The 12,713-nt window shown below is 40.3% G+C and overlaps 1 long non-coding RNA gene across 1 annotated transcript; it reads right to left on the minus strand.

Annotated features, from left to right (window-relative positions):
* Window positions 1–7,560: 7,560 nt before the first annotated feature.
* LOC118000810 lies at window positions 7,561–9,950 on the minus strand. The gene is made up of 3 exons (XR_004676565.1): window positions 9,930–9,950; window positions 9,520–9,674; window positions 7,561–7,729 (listed from the first exon to the last, which is right to left on the minus strand). It is a non-coding gene; the product is annotated as an uncharacterized LOC118000810 (long non-coding RNA).
* Window positions 9,951–12,713: the final 2,763 nt, after the last annotated feature.

Consider the following 12,713-nt stretch of genomic DNA (forward strand, 5'->3'; position numbering starts at 1 on the left):
CTTCCGTCGGCTAAAAGTAAAATAAATACAAGTTACAGCCTGACTACCTTCTGAAATAATCCTGTAATGGTTAGTAAGGGAAAGAAGACAAAGTCCAGATGTTGACCTTTTTTTCTCTGCTTACTGTGAGTTGAATGCGTGGAGTGGAAGTGCTTTCTCTTTATGATGAAGCCCTGTATTAGAAAAATAGTGGGATACAGACCACGCAGGACAGTTATAGCAGGACATGGACGAAGACGCGGAAGGACAGGAATCCATCTATCTGAAACACAGCAAGAGAGAGGGAAGACTTTTTAGGGGCAAAAGCCACACGTAGATGCATTGTTTTAAACAAAACATTGGTTTCTTATTCATTTTTCAGTAAACGTTTATTGAAAACTGGCCATACATCAAGCTCTGTGGATACAACGAAAACAAATTGAAACTCCTGGTCTTTAGGCTTTTCGTTTCAGGACAGGCGGCAGATAGAGGATGGGAGGAAAGACAATACGCAAGTAAATAAGCAAACAAGAGAATTTCAAACAGCAATAAGCGTTACGGTAATGATCCACCAGGGGTAATATGATGAGAGTGAGTGGAGGTGGGGGTTTACTTTGGGTCTGTGCTGTCCAGCATAGCAGCCGCTAGTCACATGGGGCTCCTGAGAATTCAGCTGGTCCAAATTAAAATGCCATGTAAGAGAGATGGCAATTTCAAAGACTTAGTATAAGAAAAAAAATGTAAAATATCTCATTAAATTTTGTATACTAATTGGATGTTGAAATGATATTTTAGATATATTGGATTAAATCAAAATATTACAATTAATTTCCCTTTTAAAAATTTTATGTGGCTACTAGAATATTTACAGTTATTGGGGCACCTGGGTGTCTCAGTCAGTTAAGTGACTGACTCTTGATTTCAGCTCAGGTCATGATCTCAGGGTCATGGGATCAAGCCCCGCGTCAGCCTCTGCACTGAGCATGCAACTTGTTTAAAATTCTCCCTCTGCCTCTACCCTGCCCCTCCTCGCTCGCTCACTCTCTCTCAATAAATAAATTAAAAAAAAAAAAAAGAATATTTACAGTTACATATATGGCTCACATTTATCTCCCCTGGTATGTCTACTGGGCAGCATCGTGTTAGAAAGTGTGTGCAGGGAAAGCTGCCGAGGAGGTGATAACACACGGAGGAGGGACTGGCCATGTGAAGGTCTGAGGGCAAAGAGGTGCAGACAAGGGGGACAGCGGTTGCAGAGAACCTGAGGTGGGGGCCAGCTTGGTGAGTTAGAAATTTAGAAAGCCAGGGTGCCTACAGAGAAAGCCAGGAGAGGGAGTGGTGGGGGTGAGCCAGGCCCCTGAGACCACAGCTTGCTCATACAGGGCCTGGGAAACCTGAGTAAGAAGTTAAAATTTTATAGAAATACAAATTTTCTATAAATTACTGGAGCAGATTTGCTTCTGTACAATTTTCCAAGAACTGTTCCAAAATACCGATACTCGGTATGAAACCCTGGCCAAAAAATGCAAAGAATCCCACTTAGCTCAGAATATGTCCATACTAAGGGAGGTTTACTTTGAAATACACATTTATTAAATTTATTTTCATATCGTGGTTACAATGTTTATATATGGGTGCTTTTTTTTTTTATGAGGAAGAAGAGCACAGGTGGAAAAAGAATGTACTCAAATAAATCAAATATCTCAGTCTTATCTTTCTCTACTTTACTCATCCCAAGCTCAAACTCTCTCTGTGTGCGTATAATAGTGGAAGGCAAGCAAATCCAAGTCCACCCAGAAAGTACGGAGTGTGGGTTGAGAGATAAATATTGAATTTTTCCACACATGAGTGTATTCACTGTATCTCTCTCTCTCTCTCTCTCTCTTTTTAACTGGGCTACTCCCAGGAAGAGGAAAATAATCTATTCTAACCCCTACGTCCCCGGTTGGGAGTGGTTATTAAAAAAAAAAAAGTGACTTGCTTAATGACCAAATATTTCTGATGTATTTTAGAGTTTACATATTGAATTTATTGCCATAAAGCAAAATGTTGAGTTTCACAAGAGGAAACATTTTTTGTTCCCAAATGTCAAATGGAAACTGACATCCATAATTATCAAGCTACTCTCACACAGACAATAAAAGGCAAAGCAGAACATGTCTTAACTAGAAATCCATGGTCACTAAATTAAAAAGGAATGAGCCCAAGTGTTCAGATTATCCAGGGACAAGACTGGTGTCTAGTCAAAATACACTGAACCTTGTCAGTCACTGGGGCCATGCTCATGAGAAGCAGAGCAGAGCTCTTGTACCTGGTCAAGGAAACCAGTGTGTGGGAGAGACAGCTGCCCAGCCGAGTCAGCAAGGTGTGGTCCTTTTATTTAAGAGTTCTTAATCTCTGCCATTATGCATGGATAGGGTCACAGTGCTTCTTCCCAGTCTACTACTCACTACTGAGATTTTTCCTTCATAAATTTGTACACCTAGAACTTCGTTTTAGCTTCGTTGATGGTCCAATAAGTGAAAACTTCTGAATGGTGACAGATTAAATGGATCCTGAGAGCATCACTGATGTACCTCTCTTAAAATAAAAGCCTCTATTTAAACAAAACTGAAAAGATTTGTTATAGCATATATCAGGGCTTGGCACAGAGTAGGTACTTGATAAATATTTGTTGAATGTTAGAATGCATGAATGTTAATTAAGATTTGGGGGAACCTTAATATGAGACTAGTTAATATCACAGCAAGGAATGCCCAAATCCTATGTTGGCCTGATCAGCTCCTTCTAGTGCGCTTCTTGGGGGAGCTATGCAATAAGGAACGATGGCAAGTGGAAATAAAAATATATATCTAATATGAGTCGCAGACACTTCATTATCCCAATAGTGGACTCTCTGGCAGGCTGAATGAACTGGAACCCTTGTTGTAGGCTCAAGTCTTCCGTGGGTCTAATTACACTTCTCTGTCCCAGCCTGTCCACAGGCTGGCTGCAGAACCTGAAAAAAATGAATTGCCCGGTGCTCAGAAAGCTCATTCTGCAATAAGAGGGAGAGAAAGTAAGATGGCTAGGTCTGCACTTTTGAAGCAGTGACCCTGTCAGACAACTGAATGGCCTTGTCCGCGTCCTTGAACTCAACAGATTTGCAACTCCTCCACCTGGAACCCGAGGGTTCTCAAGATAGCAGTGACCTTGGTAGAAGGAAGATTACATTGGAAATCAAATATTGGTAGCCATAATGTGTAACTGACAATTTTGTGAACTTCAAGAGCAAAGGTCAATACAACTCTGAAAATGTGGATGCATGTAGTAATTACTGTAACTAAGCAGAAACCCTACAGAGCAAGTTTTATGAAACTCGTTTAAAATCTCATCAAAATGAGGTTTGTGGTAATGAAGCCACGTGCCAGGTCCACGTGCTTGCCTAGTGGAGGAGCAGGTATTTGAGCCCAGGTCTGTGCTTCGCTGCCATTGTGCACAGGGACGCATTTCTGTGACTTGAAATAACAGCAGAACCCTTTCGCCAACATTAATATTGTGAAAGCATTAATAAAATTTCCCAAATAAGAAATTGTTTGTTTGTTAGGTTATGTGTTAGTCATCATTGTTATTGATATAAATTGCATTAATTATATTTATGAAGACATGAATAATTAACAATAGAAAATGTAGTAAGGAGCAAGCATTTATAATGCAAGAATTCCTCCAGGCCCAAAGCAAGAAACAAAGAACTGTGTTTGGCTTTTGGTCTCATTTCTTGACATACCAACCCTGCACTTTATCTGTAACCATCTTCACCCTACTCTCAATATGAATGTATAAAGTCTGGTTTATTAACTTCTTTCCCATACTGGCTCATCTTCAGGATGTCGGAAGGGAAGTCACTTCCAGGTTTGTTTAAATCAGTGGCTCAATAACAACATCAAGAAATCAGGTCACTTAAACATTTGCTTTGTCCACAGACTCGCCCCTTTTATCATAGCCGGGTAATGGCTTGGCAGTTCCAAGTATCACGTGGAGACAGTTTTCAGCAGAAGAGATTGTCTCTTTCTGTGTTTCCCTTTTTCAAAAAAGGAAGACATTTCCTAGAAGACCCCGAGAGGATTTTCTTCACATCTCCTTGGCTAGAAATGGACTATATGGACACATTCTAGAGCAGATGCATCCTCTCGGCAGGGCATGGGTCTCCTCTTCTGATGATCGTGGTTGGGAGGGGGAGGAAGGATAGATGGAACAAAACCAGAACTCAGTTTGGGAGGAAGAAGCAGGGACAGAACAGATGGTGGGTGGATGACCGGCAATACACACTGCATCTCCTGTCTGAGTATCACTGTAGGCCTATGCCTTAGGGCCTAGAGTCTTTTCGTGATTACCCATTCCACAGACCCTTTCCAGATCAATTTTCCTAAAATACCACATTGGTGACTGTCACAGAACTCAGTGCCAACTTGTCAATCTAGCCTCCGGGGCTCTCTACGATTCACTCCAAACTTCCTCGACCTAGACCATATTCCCATGCAAGTCCTTCTGTTCAGGGTGACTTCTCTTTACCTCCCGTGCACCATATCTCAGGCATTGCCTCTGTCCTGCCACCAAAGTGCTACTCCTGAAAACAAAGACCTAAACTGTACTGTTTTACTTAAAACACTTTCTTACAGGATGAAGTCTGAATTCCATAGCATCGCACACACGGCTTTTCACAAATTAGTCACTGCGTGTCTTTCCACAGAGTTTCTCTGTCAGTCCCCATTTCCATCCTCACTTCCCTCCCCCACACTCCAACCGCATGGAAGGTTCTCACCCTTCCCAAACACAGTATGCTCTTTCATGTCTTCATGTCTTGTCATATGTTGTGCTCACTGCCTGGAATATATTTCTCATCTTTTTCCATCTGGTAAAGTTCCACTCATCATTCAAAGCCCAGATCAAAGTTCATTTCCTTCATAAATGCTTTCTAAATTCCCCAGGCAGGACTAATTTCTTCCCCCCTTTTGCTTCCAGAGTTCTATGACACCAGTTAATACATTGTAGAGTAACAATTAGTTTGCATCCATGTCTTCCACGAAAGTGGTTTTCTATAACAAACTACTATTATTATTATTATATTAATCTTTGTGCCCTCAGCCCCTGGTATAGAGCATATTCTCAGTAAAAGTTTGAGTGTGACTGACCCTTAAATACCCACTCTGTCTCAATTCTACTCATTCTTCCATTCCAAATGCCATCTCTTCTAGGACTTGTTATTCCCCTACTGATAAGAAGCTCTCCTCATTCAAATCCTAGCAACTTTGATTTGTGCAACGAAGGCTCTCAATCATATGCTGTCTTGTCTTATAACTGCCCTACTCTCAGCTCTGTCTGGCCCACTAGCCTGGGAGCACCCTCAGGAAGGCCTGTGTTGCACTATTCTGTGGCTTTGTCCCACTGAGCCCAGTGATAGAGGCACCACTCAGAGTGGTACAAATTCACAGGATGATTTGTTAGGACATGGGTAGATCTAGTCAGGACAGAACAGCTGCTTCTCTTTCATGTCAGCTTTATGGTCAGTATTACTTGGGGATTCTTAGTTTTAAAGAATATGCTTGAGAAGCCAGATGTTTCTCAAACATTTCAGGTGTATGTATTTTGTGATGAGCTCTGGAAGTTCTATAAGAATCTTTTTATTTTAATATTTTCATCAAGACAAAAATTTGACAAATAACAGATGAAAAAATAATTTTTTTAAATATACAAAAAGTCTTGGTGTTTACGATTATTTTTTACCAAGTCCTATCACAAGATTCCCTGCTCTCGATGCACTGTGTTTGTAATTTTGTTGATGTCAAGAGACCAACTATCAGGGACTTGGTTATTAACCCTTGTTACTGTGTTCCTCTGAAAGTCACGTCCATGCCATGAGGGGCACCAGCTTGCCTTTGGGAAATACAACCGTAACCAAAACTGGTGGATTAAAAATAAACTGATGGATTTTTAAATCAGTATTCTCATTTATGATCATGTGTTTTGCATCATGACAATGTGTCTTGCCAAAGACAATGATTCACCATTTTTTGAAGGATTTATAATATTTGACTAAGTAGGCAATATTCAGGAGCTAAAATATGAAGTCGATTTTATGGGAAAACAAGTTACACTTAAATAAGACTTTTGAAGAAAGAACAATGAAAAAATGTAGGTGGATTTAGAAGCTTTCCTCATTTCATTTTACACCTTAAGAGCATTTCGCTTATTATTGGGTACTTAATGGCTCACCAAGTAGAATGCTTACTTCTGAAAGATAAGTATGAAAAAATTAATAATGTTTTTTATCTTCTTTATTGCCTACAGAGAACCTAAAAAAAAAAAAAATTAAAGACTTACTTGAAGATGTCTCTTGGGAGTGTATATTCATACATCAACCTTCATTTTAATCATTCAAAAAGTTCAAAAATTCACCTCCTAAGAAAGTTCTTTGTTTAGAGGGTATTCAGAGCTACAGCAATTCAACTATGGAATTCTGGGAACATCGTTATTTCCATCCAGGTGGGCTGGAAGAAGGCAGCACTGGGTATGCAGGCCCACGTGGTCAGAACCTCACAGCTGTGGAAACTGGGGTAGCAGAGCATGGTTTACTGATAGAGGCAGATAGTAAAGTCAGCTCTTAACTTCTGCTCACTTAAGTCACAGAACAACTCAGGCAATCAGGATTTTAGCTCCTAGTAAGGGAATTAAGAATAGCAGAAGTTCTTTCTTCCTTCAACACAAAGTACAATGTTCTTTTGATAGACAACTTTGAACCAACCTACTCCCTGGGCTACAGGATAGTAGATGACTTTTAAGTGCCCGACCCATTTTGGTACTTAGTACTCAGTTAAGGATTCAGTAGGATGGCTCAGCCATAGAGAGTTGAAGAATTGAAAAGAGTCCATCTACATGGGTTAAGTTGTTAGGGCACAGATAAAGCTGTAGGCAATAGAATAAGACTAGCTGGTGTCCTAAAGGTTGGATATTGGCAAGAGGGGAAGGCATGGCAGCCAGCAGACGACAGCAGGGCCAGTGAAACTTGAGTTACCATAGCAAGTGGGTGGAGTAACACAATAGAAAGTCAAAGCTCTCACAGGCCAAGTGGGCAGGTGGGTAGGTCAGAGAAGACTGTGGGCAGGGAGCAAGGCTACAGCTACAGGGCTGAGATTCTGGGGGCAGAAGTTGAGCACACTGAGAAGTGACCTGTGTGTGGCTAGGAGTAAGAGCAAGGAAGAGCTCCGGGCTGGGAAGGAGTGAGTGCTGGGTAAGGTATCAAAACACAGTCCTAGGCAGAACAAGACAGGGGCCCGCAGAGAGGTACAAGATGGGAGTTTGGTTATTAAAAAAAAGAAGAAAAGGCAAAAATCCATTTATTAGAACTGAGACAGGGCTAGCAATTAGAGGAATTCAGAAAATAGAAATGATCTCTAAATGATCTGAATTTCTAAGGCTGTTTTTTTTTTTTTTCTTTCTTTCTTTTTATATTTGGTCTCTCTTTTTTGTGTTAAAGGCTTTTCTGGAAAACTTGATGTTTCTTGGCCACTGATGAACATTTAAGAGCAAGGCACTGAAAAGCTCTATGCGTGTAAGCACATTGCTTATCAATTGATGAGACTCAGAACAATCAGGATAGGACTCACATATTTTGGGTGAGACCCCCAAACATCAGGATGAGGCAATCTCTTCTCAGGTGACATTCAGTTTTTTCAAGGAGGAGTCCTCTGTTTTCTGCCTGAGAAGTAAATACCTGGAAGATAACTATAGAGTAGAAAGGGAGGCTTCTATCATTCAATATGCAGACTCTTTCAGTGCCTCTATGATCAGCCCATGTCTCACCCATCATCTTGCCACCATGTCTGAAACCACCCGCATTCAATGCTGCCTAAGAAATAACCTCATCCCCTGACCTTAATCACAGGCTACCTGTAGTACAGAAAGAAATCTAAGGGTCCAGTCATTCAACAGCATGACTTCCAACCAATTTTTATGTTTTAAATTCCCATCCTCAGCAAAACCTGGTGTGTCTAGTTCCAGGTCTCTTAGGGATCTTGTGATGGGGATGGGCTCACATTTCATTAGTACTTTACTTTGAAGGCCCTATGGCTGACAGCTTCCTCCTCTCTTTTGAGTCACTTACCACTTCGTCCTCTTCGATCTCACAGGAAGTTTGAGATCTTTAATCTCCTGATTTTTCTTCTGATCTCTTTGTCTTTGAGGCTTTCAGTTTTTTTCTTTACTGGAATATTATTGTATTGCTGAGAAGGATTCAGCTTTTTTTTTTTTTTTAAGATTTTATTTGTTTATTTGAGAGAGAGAGCAAGGGGGGAGGATCAGAGGGAGAGGGAGAAGCAGACACCATGCTAAGCACAGAGCCTGACGTTGGAGCTCAATTCCAGAACTCTGAGATCATGACCTGAGCTGAAATCAAGAGTTGGACGCTTAAATGACTGAGCCACCCAGGTGCCCCAAGAGGGATTCATCTTTAATGAAACTTCCTTCTAGGAACTACTGACAACATGAAAAACTAGGGAGAAGATTTGGTACTTAAAATTTCAAGGGTAGGGATGCCTGGGTGTCTCCGTTGGTTAAGCATCTGCCCTCGGCTCAGGTCATGATCCCAGGTTCCTGCTTCTCCCTCTGCCTGCCACTTCCACTGCTTGTGCTCTCCTTCTCTCTCTCTCTGATAAATAAATAAATAAATAAATAAAATCTTTAAAAAAAGGAATTTCAAGGGTAGTCTTCATATTTACTATAGAAGTAAATGAGTGGACATATAGATAAAGTTATTACAACAGGTCTTGACAGAAGGGAAGGAGGATGACTCAATTATTCTGATTATTCATGGAGAACAGGAAAGAGTATTCTAGAGCCTAGTTAGTGGTTGGTCTTAATTTAACTCTCCATTGGGCAGGAATCAGGCTGGGCTTGCTAGGCAGAACTGACCCAGGTTTTCCTCAGAAGATTAACTTTATCTGAATTACCAAACCATCTCACCCTTCATTGATACACTCCATTTCTTGCTTTTGGAATCATGTATTCTCTTCCCTCCAAAGCAGTTTACCCGTTCTCTGCTAATTACCTATATTTATGGTAAGCATTCCTCACAGGCACACAATAAGATGAATTTGATATCTGATTGACTTATTGATGAGTGACTCCCCAGTGTGGCTGGTGCCAGCGCCAGGCTGGCTATATGTGAATAACTGGGGGAGTCTGTTAAAAATAACAGATTTGTAGATCCACTCCATGTCTAGAAGAATTTACTCAACAAGCAAAGCAAGTAGGATTTCATAAAGGTAATTCAGAGCTCCTACTATAGAACAGTCATTGCATTGCTGTATTCATACTTAACTATATCTGTCTATACATGTTTGTACCTCGATTGTTCACTTGTAGATAATGACTATGCTAGGCATCCAGGGATGAAAAGATGAATAGTCTTAGCCTTTGAAGAATTATTATATATTAGATGGTATAGACTTAACAGAAATAATTTTAATTAAAGTCTATATGTAATTATGAGATAATGTGAATTACCTAAAATGTTGTAGAAGCTTGGAAGAGTCAGAAATAACTTAGAGGATCAGGGAAGGTCTTGTGAGGAGGTAGTCACCAAGTTGGGCCTTAAAGAACAGGTGAGATTTGCATGGGCAGGGATGGAGAGCATTTGAGTAGGTTTTTCAGGCATTTTCCTGAAATAAAGCACTCAAAGTAAAAATTGGGTTATCCTACATTGACTTCAATTTTGATATATTCTGTGTTGATGAGTAAAAATAAATACTCTAAGTTAAATATCTCAGTTTCTTGATAAGGGCACACCAAAACATTTTCAATAGCCTTAATTAATATCAATAATTATTATCTCATGTTTATTAAGTATCCATTGTGCATTGAAATCTGTTAACGGATATTGGACAAATTACAACAATAGCATAAAACTTGCCTACCTTGGATAAGCTGGGAAATTATGAGACATGGAAACATTAGCTTTAAAAATACCCAAGAGGTGCCTGGGTGGCACAGTCAATTAAGCATCTGACTCTTGACTTCGGCTCAGGTCATGCTCTCAGGGTCCTGAGATTGAGCCCTGAGTCAGGCTTTGCGCTGAGAGTGAAGCCTGTCTGATTCTTTCTCTCCTCTTCCTCTGCCCTTGTCCCAGCTCGTACTCTCTCTCGCAGTCTCTCTCTCAAAACAAAACAAAACAAAACAAAAAACAGTATTTCTCAATAAATATGTTGATAAGGTTCCATATTTTTTAACTTGATTTATCTCTCTTCTAATTAATATTTAGTTTAAATTTTCTTATAGATCACTTTTTGGGTAAAGATGAAAACTTTTTTTCAGCTTCTATTTTTGTATCATCAATCAGGCCTCCTCCAGTAATAATGTAAACATTTTATATTCTCCTTTCCCTATTCTGTTTATAGTTAAAAATAATTTTAAAACTTTCTCTTTCCTCTCAAATGTTTTATTTCATCTCTTGCATGGCTTTCCCAACTTAATGTCAATACATCTTTGCTATTTCTTGGTGATCTTCACTTTCTTTATTAGTTTTAAGAACAATATGCCCTTTATATTAGCCTCAAGCTCTTCTTTCAGTTAAAGTACAAAATTAGGTTGGAGTTTTTCCAGAACTTTTTCAAAGAAAAATGCTAATGATATTAGTGTGATACACTCTGTATATCATCATTAAAATGATTAAAACTGTTATAACACAGCTATTTGTGTCCTGTAGTATAACAAAGAGATAGAAATTATTGCTACTCGGTGGGGAATCTAATAGTGAGGAGGATGAACCTGTAAAGGACATAAATTGTGAGCAACAAATGCATAAAGAAACAGATAATGTAGTTATTATAGAAGTTAGACTCTAGGCATTAATGAAGAGAACTGTTGCAGGAGATACTTAGTTTCAGAAAGCATGTACATAGAGAGAAGAAAGTGGCATCATTATGGGATATACATGATTATCTTCTTTTCTTTTCAACTCCACTTCAACTACAACATCTCCTTCTCTCCATTCTACCCTCTCTTTTCTTCTCCTTTCTTGCACACTTCTCTTTTCCTCTTCCCTTGTCTCTTCTCTACTGAATGAGAGAGCAGTTCCTCAGCCTTTTTTGGTCCTAAAAAGAACATTTCTTCTTCTCTCAAATTGGTCCTTGCCCAGTGACACCAAGGAGGAAGAGCCTCATCCACTCCTAAATGCTACTCCAGTCAGTCCTGGTCTTAGCTGGCTGGGCTCTCTGCCTTCAGAAAGCACCACTGATTGATTCCTCATGGAAAGTATGAAAGATTGGCATCATGGTGAGGTACAAAGAAAACTGGGAGGCAGAATCAGGAGTCTGTCACTAGCTATTTGTGTGTCCTTAGACCAAGCTGGGCCTGAACTCTCCTACCTGTAAAATGTGGAGATTTGATGTCCCTCCAATTGTCCACACCCTAATCTCTGAAACAGATGATTGTTACCTTATATGGCAAAAGGGACTTTACAGATGTGATTAGGTTAATGAATTTGTGATGGCGAGATTATCTTGATGATCTTGGTACACCTGAGGTAATCCCAACTGTCTTTATGAAAAGGACCCAAGAGTCAGTCAGAGGAGAAGGCCAGGTGACAAAGGAAGCACATGTTGGAGTGAGGTCATCTGAAGATGGAGGAAGTGTCCATAAGCTCATGAATAGAGGCATCCACTAGAAGTTGGAAAAGGCAAAGAGACCGGGTCTCTTCTTACATCCCCAGAGGGAACGAACCCTATGGCACCTTGACATTAGCCCAGTGACACTGATTTCAGATTTCCAACCTATAGAACTCTAAGAGAATACACAGGTGTTGTTTTAAGCCACTAAGTTTGTGGCAATTTGTTGCAACAGCAAGAAGAAACTAATAGGAAGTTGTACTAGGTGACTTCTGTGGCTGCTTCTCAGCTATGACCTGCTCTTAAACGGCCCAGACTTTGCAATACATGGGGGCCTTAATGAATCTTGTTAAAGGAACGTTGTTTGACAAGACTGTTCATCAAAAATTGCTTACTCTAAAGGGCAAGTGCAACTGAAGATTCTCTGCAGTTTCGTCTGAGGTTTTGCTCCAAAAAGAATTTGTAGCCAGAGAAGAGCTTAATCTTCCTCCATAATATGACCCCAAATTTCCATTCTGACTTCCTCTCCCACTAACCCTCCCTTCTAGCCCTGTCAGTCTCCTCATCACTTCCCAAACAGGTCCACCTGTGCCCCCATTTCTCTGTCAATGTCAACATGAAATGTTCTCTCCCCAAATCCGCCCAAAGCTCCAACCAAGTGCAAAGTCTTCTCCAAATCTCTCCCTGACCACCCAGGTCACATGTAATCTTTTCTTCCTCTATTATCCCCATGCACATTATCTGTCCTACTTCTTTTCAGACTCTTAAAGCCATCTTCTATTTAGTGCTTACTCCGTTGTCTCCTCCCTTAGACAGAAGGAACATTGAGGGCAGTGGCCATGGCTTACTCATTTCGGTGTTTCCTGAGTACCAAGACCAATGCTTACGCATTTGTTTGATGTTTCTTGAATCAAAGTCACAGAGGACTAAAGTCAAGGAACCAATTACCACTTCTCATTAACGTATATCCCTGTACAAAATTCTTCCACAGGAAAAGTTGCAAAGGAACACATATTACACGCTTTCCCGGTCCTCTCCCCTTACCTCCCACAGTGTTTTACTTTAGTGCAAACGTCCTAGGATTACCCCTCCACC

Source organism: Mirounga leonina, unplaced genomic scaffold, assembly GCF_011800145.1.
Source record: "Mirounga leonina isolate KUSES-001 unplaced genomic scaffold, KU_Mleo_1.0 Mir_53, whole genome shotgun sequence".
Taxonomy (NCBI): domain Eukaryota; kingdom Metazoa; phylum Chordata; class Mammalia; order Carnivora; family Phocidae; genus Mirounga; species Mirounga leonina.